Here is an 11,871-nt window from a genome sequence, read left to right on the forward strand (position 1 = left end):
TGCTTGGGCCGAATGTGTGGGTTGGGGGTGGGGGCTGGCAGGTGGCAGTGGCTGGTGCTCTCCGCCGTCACCAGGTCGGGGAAACTACAGGCCAACCTTTGAGTAGGGCTTTCTGATTTAATGATCAGTTTATCCCAAGGCCCTCCATTAGAAAAAAGAAGAAAACTGAGGCCCAGCGCCAGGGAAATAGCTTTGGCCAGAAGACAAAATAATGGCCTGTCTCTAAATAAAAGTCCAGGCTCAGTTCATGACCAAGGTCAGGGTGCAGTGTGTGATCAGGGTCAGGGCTCAATGTGTGACAGGGTCAGGACTCAGAGTGTGATCGGGTTTGGTAAGCAGAGTCAGGGCTCAGTTTGGGGTGAGTTATTTTAGGACTTACATAGTCTTAATATGGAGAAGGCAATGGCAACCCACTCCAGTCCTCTTGCCTGGAGGATCCCATGGACGGAGGAGCCTGGTAGGCTGCAGTCCAGGGGGTCGCTAAGAGTCAGACATGACTAAGCGACTTCCCTTTCACTTTTCACTTTCATGCATTGGAGAAGGAAATGGCAACCCACTCCAGTGTTCTTGCCTGGAGAATCCCAGGGACGGGGGAGCCTGGTGGGCTGCCGTCTATGGGGTCGCACAGAGACGGACACGACTGACGTGACTTAGCCGCAGCAGCAGAAGCAGCAGCAGTCTTAATATATTATATTAGGACTAAATGTTAGTTTTTGCCTCTGTGGCTCGATCTGGGGCAGACCTTCAGCCTAGTGGCCCCAGCTGTTACCAGATAAGAATGGGCCGGGGCTGGGTGTTCGCCCCAGAGCTAGAACTAACCCTTGGTTTGTGGTTCCCAAGGAAGGATAGCAGGCTGGAGGATTCAGGATGAATCTTTGGCACATGTAGACTTTTTCCTTCTATTTTTTGGCTGTACCATGCAGCATGTAGGATCCTAGTTCCCTGACCAGGGGATTGAAGCTGTGTCCCCTGCACTGGCAACGCAGAGTCTTAACCACTGGACTGCCAGGGAAGCCCCAGGGGGATGAAGATGTTCGAAAGAGAGATGGCCCTGTCAATAACAGGCTGTGGCCTCCAGAGTAAGTAAATGGGGCCTCCCTGGTGCCTCAGCCCACAAAGTGAGAGGGTCATTTAGCTTGAGACAAACCTTTGGACAAAGCTGTCCCAGGTCTTGGCCTTGCCTCCCCCGTGGTGGTGACCAGGTAGAGGACCTGGAGAAGGTCAGCGAGCGTGGCCTCTCAGGCCTATCTGGGCTCTGACTGCACCCCTTCTGAACAACTTGGGGGCCATGCTTGACCTGGCCAGAAGCCCTGGTCTGACCCTTGCAGGACTTCAGCCTGTACCCTCAGGTAGTCAGGTCCCAGATCACACAGACACAGTCATTCATCCATTCAGCAAATATTTGCTGAGCTCCTGCCCGGTGCCAAGCTCTGACTGTGCCTCAGAGTCCCAGCCACGCCTTCCAGGAGTTCAGGGGGTGGCTGGGTGGGAGGATGAGAAAGTGCTGTCCCGGTGTGGGCAGACACAGGAAGGTAGGTGAGGGTCATGTGTACGGCAGGACGCCTACCAGAGCTTCTGCCCATCTCTCCCAGGGGTGGGGGGAGCCCACCCCTGCCTGAGCTTGGTGGTGAAACTGCAGTCACATGACCCTCCTGGACGTTGGCCAGGTTGCGGGGGGAGTGGGTAGGTGGCCGCCCTTCTGTTGTTGCTGGAGGGACCCTGAGGGCCAGAGGTTACTCTGGCTCCCAGAAGCTGGGGGGATAGTGGCCCTGGGCCAGGAGTCAAAGAGGGGCCCTGCTGGTGGGAACACACTGCCAGACCGCTCACAGGCTCACAGGTAGGGGTTGTGTGCACACACTTGTCCTTTACCCACATATGCGTGGGGACAAAGCTCAGACGCTCCTTACAGCGCTGCTTGCACGTGCACAAGCATGCACGCACATGCTCAGACCACACACCCGACTTCACACACATGCCCCGACACCAAACCCACTCACACACACAGACGCACACACACCAGACACGTGCAGGTCTACTATCCCAGACCCTGCTCTCTCCAAGCACCTCCTGATCTCGTGCACATACTCACCTGCCCCCAGGCTCCCTCGCAGCCCACTGCCCCAGAGAATCAGAGCAGATATACCGCGAGAACCCCCTCTCCCCGCCACTCGACATGCTCAGGTGCAGATTGGGTGGGGTGGGCTGCAGGCAGGGAGCTCAGGAGGGTCTCTGGGCTCAGGATGGCATGATTCCCAGCCCAGGGTGGGGGGCTGAGGAGCTGCTGCCTGGCTCTCAGCCCTCCAGTCACCTGGTTGGTGAGCCCTCACTGACCAAGTCAGACCCCTTCTCCTTGCCCCCACCCCTCCTGTTCCTGGTCCTTGGCCCAGGTGGGGACGGGAAGCCAGTTGATGGACAAATGCTCCTGGCTTCCCGGAGGGGTCAGAAGCTGCCTCTCCAAGTTCGCTGGAGGCAGAATCTGCTGCCGACCTGTTCCTTCTGGCTTCTCCTCTCCCCTTGCGGAGTCCACGGTCTTCCATCTGGCTCTTCTCCCCTCTGTCTTTCTGCCTCCCTCCGCTCTCTCTCTCTGCCTCTTGCTCCATGCATCTCTCTGCCTAGTTTATCCTCTAGAATAAAGATCGACACTTTCAATTACCCCCAAAATAACAGAGCCGTTCTTGGAGGCCTGCACAAGAGGAGGATTGGATAGGCGTGTGTGCTTGTGGCCCATGGGTGGGGCTGGGGGGCACCCACGGGGGCCTACTGTCCTTTGTTTGCCGTTTCTCTTCTGGAGCCTTCATTTTTTCCTGGGAGAGTGGAAACACGTTTCCCTTCAGGGGAGGACGGGAGACAAAAGAGAAATAAAAAACTGTCATGGTTTTCTTGTAAACACAGTGTACGGTGCAGAGCGGGGACTCAGCAGGAGAGAGGGACTGAAGGAGAGGCAGGGACAGAGAACAGTGGGGGCTGAGAGACATGGGGAGAAAAGGTGGGGGCCAGGGGCCATCACTCCAGGGCCTGGGTGGGTGTGGGCTGCCAAGGGGAGGGGGAAGGGAAAGGGCTGATATCCCAGAGGGTAGAAGGGACTCGAGGAGGGGGAAACCCTTATACTGAGTGCCAGACAGGGCCAGGAAGGAGAGAGCCTCTGGGCAGCTATTATTCTCTGAACATCCTCCCCATGCTAGGCTCTGGGGACGCCAAGGTGAGTCAGATAGACACGTGTCTGCTCTTGTAGGGTGTCAAATATACTGGAAACAAAGAAGTAGCTTCGTGTGTTCAGTTCTTGCCAGGCACCACGCATCTACATAAGCTGAGGATCAGACAGGGTGGGGAGCCTGTCTCGTGATAATGCACAGCTAGGGGTGGGGGCACCAGGATTCCAGCCCAAGCCTCCCTGACTCCAGCCCTCCCTTCACATGGCTTCTGCTAGGGGCCCCGGGGGGCTGGGAAAAAGTGTTAGAGACCAGGCTCTGCCGTGTGTGATGTGTGACCTTGAACAGATCCTTCCCTCTTCTGGACTCAGTTTTCTCATCTGAGAAGTAGAGAATGCAGGCTGTTCTGCAGCGCATGTCTGGATGCGGGTGATCCCTCAGCTCTGGTTCGCGGGAGAGTCAGCTGAGGGCGTGGGGAAGCAAAGAACATCTGGTGCTGCGGGGAGGGACTGGTTGGCAGCAGCCATGGGAGGCCAGATTCTGGCTTTGCTCCCTGCTGCCACCCAGTGGTAAGATTTGGGTACTGCATGGGATGGGTCTGGATGGGCTTGTCTAAAGCTCAGAACTGGAAGATGCCTTCCAGAGAGTGTGGTCTGGTCCTGCCTGGCCCTGTTTTGCAGGTGCCTACAGAGGAGAGGGACTCGACCCCAGATCACTCAGGGAAGCAGCTTGTGCTGGGGCTGGTCTAGGGCTGGGATTGTCTTTCAGGGCAGGGTACTTCCCCTTAGTGCTGAGATGTTCAGGAAGTCCCCAGGTAGCCTCAGAGCAAGAGAGGCAGAGCTCTGCATCCTCTGCTTGATGTCACCTCTTCCAGGCAGCCTTCCAGGATTTCCTTCAGCAGGAAGGGGTCTCACTCCTGTTCTGCAGCCCTACATATATCCTCTCCTTTTCCTCCTGCTCCACCTGCCCTAAACTGCGCTACCCTCATCCCCTAACAAATCAGGGAGCAGAGGGCCTTTTGAGACATCAGAGATGAAGGAGGACAATTTTCAACACCTATCAAGCACTGCCAGGAATCCAGCTCTGCCCTGGGACTTCACCTATATTGTATCACTTAAACCTCATAATGACCCCAAGAGGTCAGGACTATTTTTGAGCCTCACTTTTCAGGTGAGGAAGCAGGCACAGAGAAATGGTGACTCTCAGATACAAAGTGATAGAGCAGGAATTCAAACTCAGGTCTGTGAATTCTCTGGAGAAGAGGAGCCCTTATTTGGAGGTGAAAATTATCCCTGAGGCTATAGGACAATCAGCTGGGATCAGACACTGATTTGACTAGTCCAGGGTCTTGTGGGCTCAGGTCTCAGCTGCACCATTGTGCTGCTGTGTGACTCTGGGCAAGGCCCGTCCCTCTCTGGACTTCTGGCTCTTCATCTGTGAAGTATGTGTGTGTGTGTGTGTGTTCTGGATTCCTTCAGAAATTCATTCTGGAATTTGGCATGTCCAGCCTTGAGCCCTGGGATGGATTTTTTCGAAGCGCACTGTTCCCAGGGATGAGCGAGTGGCAGGTCTGGGAAGGTGGAATGCTAGCCTGGAAGCTGGGGCCCTTGGCTGCATCTACTGTTTGGCTGTCAGTGTGTGGGGCTGGGGGGGATCGTGGGAAGGTGTGAGCTGTAAGCACAGGAGAAGGGACCAGACTGGGGACAGGTATGGGGTGAGGGGCTTGCCCCTGGGCCTGGGAGACTTTCTCTAGGCTGCCTGCCACAGAGGGGATTTTTCTTGGCAGGAAACATCCTCATCAATCAGCTGCAATGGGGGACTGACGGGCGGCCACTCCCCGCTGGCCGGGCTTGAGACAGACCCATAAATCCCACTTGAGGCTGGGCTGTAAATCCCTGTGATTCATACCCGGCCACTTGGAGGACAGAGACATTGGGGCCGTGGGACAGGCGGCTCTCCCCTGGGCAGCATAGGTGGAAGAGCTTATTCACTGGCCCGGGGGGCTCAGAACCTCCCCCTAGCCTCTAAGGGAGTTGTGCCTGCTGACCCCCTGGACACGCTGGGCCGTCTCTGTTAAGACCCTGGCCACACCTGCCTTCAGTCTGGGTCAATCCTGTGCCCTGGCTTCATCTGGCCTGAATCACACCAGGGGTCATGCGTGTAGAAACTCTGTGTCCTCTGAGGTCATATGGGGGCCTGTGGCCAGGTAGCAACTTCTCCTGCCGCTCCCGGTGATGGCGTATCTTGGTGCTGATGAGGACAAAGTGGAAACCAGGGCCTGGTCTGTATGTTTCTCGTTCTAGGGGGCCTGGAGGTCTGAACTCACCGATTCTTGGAGAGGGAAGGGCCTCAGAGACCCTCTGGCCTGGGGCTGCAGTCACTTGTCAACTTCCATCAGGACTTTGTCATACTCAGATGCCAGGTTTCCTTCTCATTTACTGAACATTTTTCTTTAAACTGGCTCACTGCCTTCTCTTAAGCAATATTTGTGAAATCAGGGGTCTGATGTGCTAAGTACACACAAACACACACATACGCATGAGAATATACACATGAAAATAAGCACAGAGCAGGTGCCCATCTCTGTACTCTCCGTAACAGGCTTGTGTCTCGCCGTTCTTTTTAAAAATATTCATTTATTTGGCTGTGTCGGTCTTAGTTGTGGCATGCAGGATTCTCGCTGCGGCATGCGGGTCTCACGCGGGATTTTTCCTTGCAGCATATGGACTCTCCAGTAGTGGCATGAGGGCACCAGAGCGCACAGGCTCCTAGTTGCCCAGTGCTGGCTTAGTTGCCCTGTGGCATGTGGGGTCCTGACCAGGGATCAAACCCGTGTCCCCTGCATTGCAAGTCTTCTTCCCCTACTTTACAGACAAGGAAACCAAGACCCAGAGACGCATGGGAACTTGCCTAAAGTCACACAGCACCGGGGTTATCAGCCGACCCAGTTGAGTCCCGGTCTAGTGCTCATGTTACAGGGGCATGCTTGGTGTCTGTGAGGGTCAGGGTGTGTAGACTTTCCTTTCTCCAGGAGCACATTTGGATTCCCAGAGGCCTTTTGGTGACCGGGCCCTAACACAGAGGAGTACCCTGGAATGTGGGCTCCTGGCAGCAGGCTGATGGGCAGGCAGGCGGACATCCTGGGTCTCCTGGCAGACTGAGCACTGGCCCTCCCCTCTGTCTGCCCTTCCTCTTGGTGCCCAGGGCTCCTGCAGCATCTCAGGACTGCTGGGAGGTGGGGAAAGAGGTCTCGGGGGGAGGGAGAGAGCAGGCTCCGTCAGCAGCCCTTCCCTGGGGAGCTGCTTACTGAGGCGATAATTAGTGGCAGCAGCTCCCAGGCTGGCAAGGAAGGTGGCCTCATTAGCGAGCGCCTTCCCCTGCACCACTTCCACCTTTCTACCTTCGGGCTCCTGCCGCCCGTACTGCCACCGACATCACCCCTGAGACACGGCACAGTGGCTCTTGCTGGGGACAAGGCTGCCGGCCCCCAGGGAGCCAGGAAGGAGATGTGCGTGCAGGGCAGCCAGGGTGTGTGGGTGTGTGTACACTGCACACGCACGGCCCACGTGCCCCCAGACATGCTCCTGCGCCTGTGCAGGCATACCATTAGATGTGCACACATAGGGATATGCGTGCTTGCGTGCACACACACAGCCACACCCAGAATACAGAGGCATGTGTGCCTACCTCCAGACAGACTTGCATGGTAATGAGGTCTACCCAGACTCACAGCACAGGTGGATAGATTCAATAGCGTGGACCTAAATGTGAAGACGTACGATGCACGCATGCCACGTCCACACCAAGAGACTCGTATGTATATTCACACCAACATCCTGACATGTGTCTCCAGATTCAGGAGCGCATATGGAGTTGTACCCAGTCGTGTACGTGTCGATGCATCAGCAGACCGGACACGCTGAAACTGCAGTAGCACACTGTGTGCCCCCACGTGCGTGTCTGTGGGCAGGGACGGCCACGTGCACACATACGTGTAACAGAGTACACCACCGGTTATGTTTTTCTTGGAATCTAACAGGGCCTGAGGTGCTGGGACTGGTTAAATTCCCTGAGGGAAGTGAGGAGACAGGAGCTGAGGACACATTTAATTAATTCTTATCATTCCTGACAGAGAGAGAAAGGGGTGGATGGATGGAGAGAGAGAGAAAGAGAGGGAGAAAGGAGAAGGAGCAGCTGGTGGGGTGCAGGGGAAGGGGGGCACTGGGCAGGCGCGTTAACCCTTTCAGCTAAGGGCAGGCTCAGGGATCCCATCACTCAACCTCAGTCACAAACTAGATGGGCCCTTTAAAGCCACAGTGGACAGCAGATCAGAAACCTTGCAGAGCCCAACATGGGAATTCACCCCATCTTTCACTTGTTTCCAGTGAGTTTCAATCTGCGCTTCCGGAACCTCCCACTACAGCTCCACTCTGCTCTGTGGGTCTTCCAGCTCAGGGGGTGTGGGGCTCACCTTTACAGGGCCAGTGTGGGGGAGACGTGACTCCCCAAGGGGGCCCCTCCTGGACAACGGGACAGCTCCCTGACCTGTTGCCCTGATCTCAGACCCAAGACAAAGTCGAGGAGGCAGGGCTGGACAAAGAGGCTCTGAGGAAGAGAAAGGGGGTGTGTGTGGAGTGTGGGTGGGGGTGAGACAGAGAGACACAGGGACCAGAGGTGACGGAGGTGGAGACACTAAGAAAGGAGTCAGAGAAAGATGCAAGAGAGGCTGAGACCGAGCTGGTGAGAGCCAGACAGGTGCAGAGACACAGTGGAATCTAGAGAGAATCAGAGCCAGGATGAGACAGACCTCAAGCAAAGGATGCAAAGAGAGACAGGGATATCGGGAGAGACAGCCCAATGCTGCCACTTTCCTTGGTGATGAGGGAGTCATTCCACCTGGGGACGGTAACCGTAGCTTAGAGGGGATGCTGTGTGACCTTGCCCAGGCCACCCAAACTCTCTGAGCTTTGGCTGCTGGTCTGTAAACTGAGCCCTGGGGCTCACAGGAGAGGCTGGCTTGGCCCTTTGTTCCCTCCACTCCCCCTTGGGGCACACAGGCCTGCAGATGGGCTGGGGGCTCTGCAAGGGCTTGGGGTCCAGGCTCGACCTGGAAGCTCCTGACCTGGCAAGCCAGGTGGAAGAGGAATATCTCGGCGGGGCCGGTGTAATGTGCTGCAGCCACGCAGCGCTGAGTGATGGAGCGTTTGCCCTGAATATTGAAAATGCATAAATATCCATTTTCAGGCACCAAGGCAGATATAAATACAGAGGGGGTGTGTGTGCAGCCCTCAGTGGTAATTTACCGGCTCTGCTGCTCACCATGGCACGGGCACTTACACTTGGCTGCCAGGAGCCTTTTTTGAGATGGCTTTATGACCGCCAGCTGCCACCTGGGTCCCTTCTCCTGCAGAAGTGGCTCCTTGGGGATTGCTGCCCATGGTGGGGGTGGGGCACGGCGGGGGTGGTCATTCCTGGGCTGGCTCCATTCTGGGCCTCTGGGCCTCTCTGCCTTCCCCTGCTCCAGCATCGCCTGGCTTGGGGAGAGGGAGGGGACACATCTCTGCCTGGCCTGGTGTGTGCCCAGCCCTGGTGCCCTTGGATGGACTCAGAGAAGCTCCATACCTGCCTGGGAGAGCGTCCAGACTGGGAGACAGAGGGGCCACCTTGGGTCCTGCCCTCGCACAAGGGGCAACTGAGGCCCAGAGAGAGGACTGTGTGGCCAGTGGTGGCTGTACATATCCAGGCTTAGTCCAGCATGACCATGGCCCCCAGCCTAGGAAGCTAAATAGCAGGGGCCTTGCTGCAGATTTGGACCACTGAGGCTGCTGCTGGTGGGCTGGGAGCTCTCTGGCGCCCCCTGGAGACGTCATAGACCTGGCCAGATGGGGCCTTGTCTGGCCCCTTCTCTGTGGGCGGCAAGTGGAGGTCGGGGCCCCTCCCTGTCTAGGTCGGGGCCCCTCCCTGTCTCTCCTCCCACAGTGGACTTGGAGACCCTGAGCCTTGAGGCCGGCACAGCTGAGGGTGTCTGTTCCTTTGCGCGGGCGCCCACAGCTGTGTTCGGGAGCCCACTTCCCCACAGCAGAGAAGCCACTGACCTCCGGGGGAGGGCACAGTGTTCTCCGGGCTGCGCTCCTTTCGGGGTCCCTGAGCCTCTTCTTCCAGGGAGAGGCGAGGTCAGGTTTCCCTGCCCTGAACAAGAGCCCCACTCCCACCCTGGGCAAGAGGGAGCTGGGCAGTCACCCACCACCTGGCCTGCGTGCAGAGCCTGTTGATGGGGCTTGCAGGCACTAGAAACAGCATCACCAACCTGCCAGGCAGAGTGGCCTTGGCAAAGAGCAGAGTTGGGGCGGGGCCAGGTGCCACTGAGTGGGTGGGTGGGGGCACCTGCGGGGGGCGGGGGCTGGGGCTGAGGCTGGGACAGAAGTGTTCCTTCTCTTCCTTGCCCGCTATTCACCTTTACCTCCTGCATCTCCACCAAGGCTCTGGATCTACCTCCTGGCTGTTCTAGACACACTCTCTTTGCTTCTGCCTCTGCTGTGAATGGACTAAGACGCGAGGAAGTTCCCAGGTCAAGTTACTTAGGGGGATAGTCTGGTCCAGTCATTTCCCACCAGGCCATGGTCAGCCCACGGTGTGGCCTCGGAGGTCCGATGTTCATAGGCATGGTTGCTCCAGGGTGACCCAGAACGGACGTGGGAGTGGGGCTGTCTTCCTTAGAACAGGGTGGGAGTCGGGGCAGGGGACCGTGACCACCCGGCAAGCTAGTGCCTGAGCTGGGCTCGGCCTTGTCCCCTCTGGCTCAGAGGCCATACTCGCAGCCCCCACCCCGGCCTCCTTGATCTGGTCCCAGCCGTGCCTACTGTGTGCCAAGCACCATGCTGGGCTTAAAGGGGGCAGGGGAGGTGGGGCAGAGAGGAACGAGGCTCAGTCCCTGCTCTCAGGGGCTGAGAGTCTCGTGGGAGACAGTTTGTCCAAGCGACACAAGGAGCCGGGTGTGGCACGCCTGCTCTGCGTGGGGGAGCGGGGGCAGGGGAGCTGGCTGCGAACCAGTCTGACTTGGTCGGTGAGAGAGCCCAGACTTTGGGAGCTGACCCCAAAGTGGGCAAGGTCAGCTCCTGGAGGGCTGAGGGTGTGGCCAGGGTGTGGAGAGGGTGGGGTGGAAGTGTCAGAAGTGCTTATTGGGCTGAGCTGCTTTGCTTGTTTGAGGGTAAGGATGGCCAGCCATCAGGCCCTCCCGCTAGGCTCCCAGGGCCTGCATTTAGAACTGGGCAGACACACAGCCCTCTCCACCCAACACCCTGGCTACAGCCTGATGTCAGGGCTAAAATTAGCCTTGTGGCTCTGAGGGTGGCAGGAGACACAGTCATGGGAGTCGCCCTGCCTTCTCTCTCAGAGGCAGTGACCAGGGCAGCTGGAAGATGATGGACACAGGCCTGGACCCAGAGTGGGGTTGGGTTTACTGCAGCGGCAAGAAACCGCGCAGCCCTCCTAACTTGGCTCTCAGATCAGGAGCCTTGGGGAATTGGAGCCTTTCTTTCGTGGCCACCCCTTGGCCACTTCCAGCTGCCTGGGGGAATGGGTGGCCAGGTTCTGAACCCCAGGAGCCCACAGCACACTGATCAGGTCAGCAGCTCCTCCCCACCCCTTCTCCACCTTCTGCTTGCCCAGGTGCTCAGCTGATTTTGTCTCCAGGTTGCCATGGGAACCCCGGGTGGCTGAGGTTTACCTGAACCTGGCTTCCTGAAGAGATGGGCAAGGCAGAGCAAGGGGACTTATCCCCACCCTGGGCTCTGAGCTTCTCGCTTCCTTTGGCTCACAGCCTCTGTCTGGGCTCTGCCTCTCAGCCTGCCGCCTGGCCCTGTCTTCACCTCCTCCCTCCCTAGCACTCCCCACGGCCTTTCAGGCTCCTGTGTCGCGCATGCTCAGTCGTGGCCAACTCTGCGACCCCACAGACTGTAGCCCACCCGGCTCCTCTGTCCGTGGAATTCTCCAGGTCAGAATACAGGAACAGGTTGCCATTTCCTTCTCCAGGGGATCTTTCTGACCCAGGGATCGAAGCGATGTCTCTTGCGTCTGCCGCATTGACAGGTGGACTCTCCATTGTTCAGCCACCTAGTCCTGACTGTTTGTTCCACTTGCAAAACATCCCTGGGACCCATCCCCTCTGCACTAGCTTCCTTGCCTCCGGCCTAGTCTCCCTTCTTCAGTCTGGTCTGCACACGATGGGAGCACGCCATCAACCACATCCCTGTCTGCCTACTATCTTTTGGTGGCTCTGTGTCCCGAGGACAAAGCCACACTCCTGACCACTGGCTGCTGGTCTCAGCTTCTCCGATGCCCCTCTCCACCCCCTTCATAGGCTGCAGCCACCCTGGGATGTTGGTTTGTGGACTGCCTAGGTTAATGTGGTGAGCCCTACTTCTAGAACCACATTCCACGCAACAATAGTGTCTTTCCGGAGTTAATGTGTATGCCTTGAAAATGGGGTCCATGTGGAACTCTTTTGAGAAGCTCTGCCTATGTTCTGGCCCCTCAAAATGCACAAGGCATTTTGTTGCACGTAAAAGCCTCAGACAAGTCCTGTAGTAAAGAAGTCTGTTTTGCTTTATTTAAGCCAGAGATTCCCAGAGTGTTTGTTCATAAATAAGGAACATCTTTGAACAGCTCTAAGAATTAGTCTCGCTGGACTGCAGTTTGAAAAGTGCTGGATGGGCCTTAAAGG

The sequence above is a fragment of the Oryx dammah genome, unplaced genomic scaffold (genome assembly GCF_014754425.2).
Source record: "Oryx dammah isolate SB20612 unplaced genomic scaffold, SCBI_Odam_1.1 HiC_scaffold_16, whole genome shotgun sequence".
Lineage (NCBI taxonomy): Eukaryota > Metazoa > Chordata > Mammalia > Artiodactyla > Bovidae > Oryx > Oryx dammah.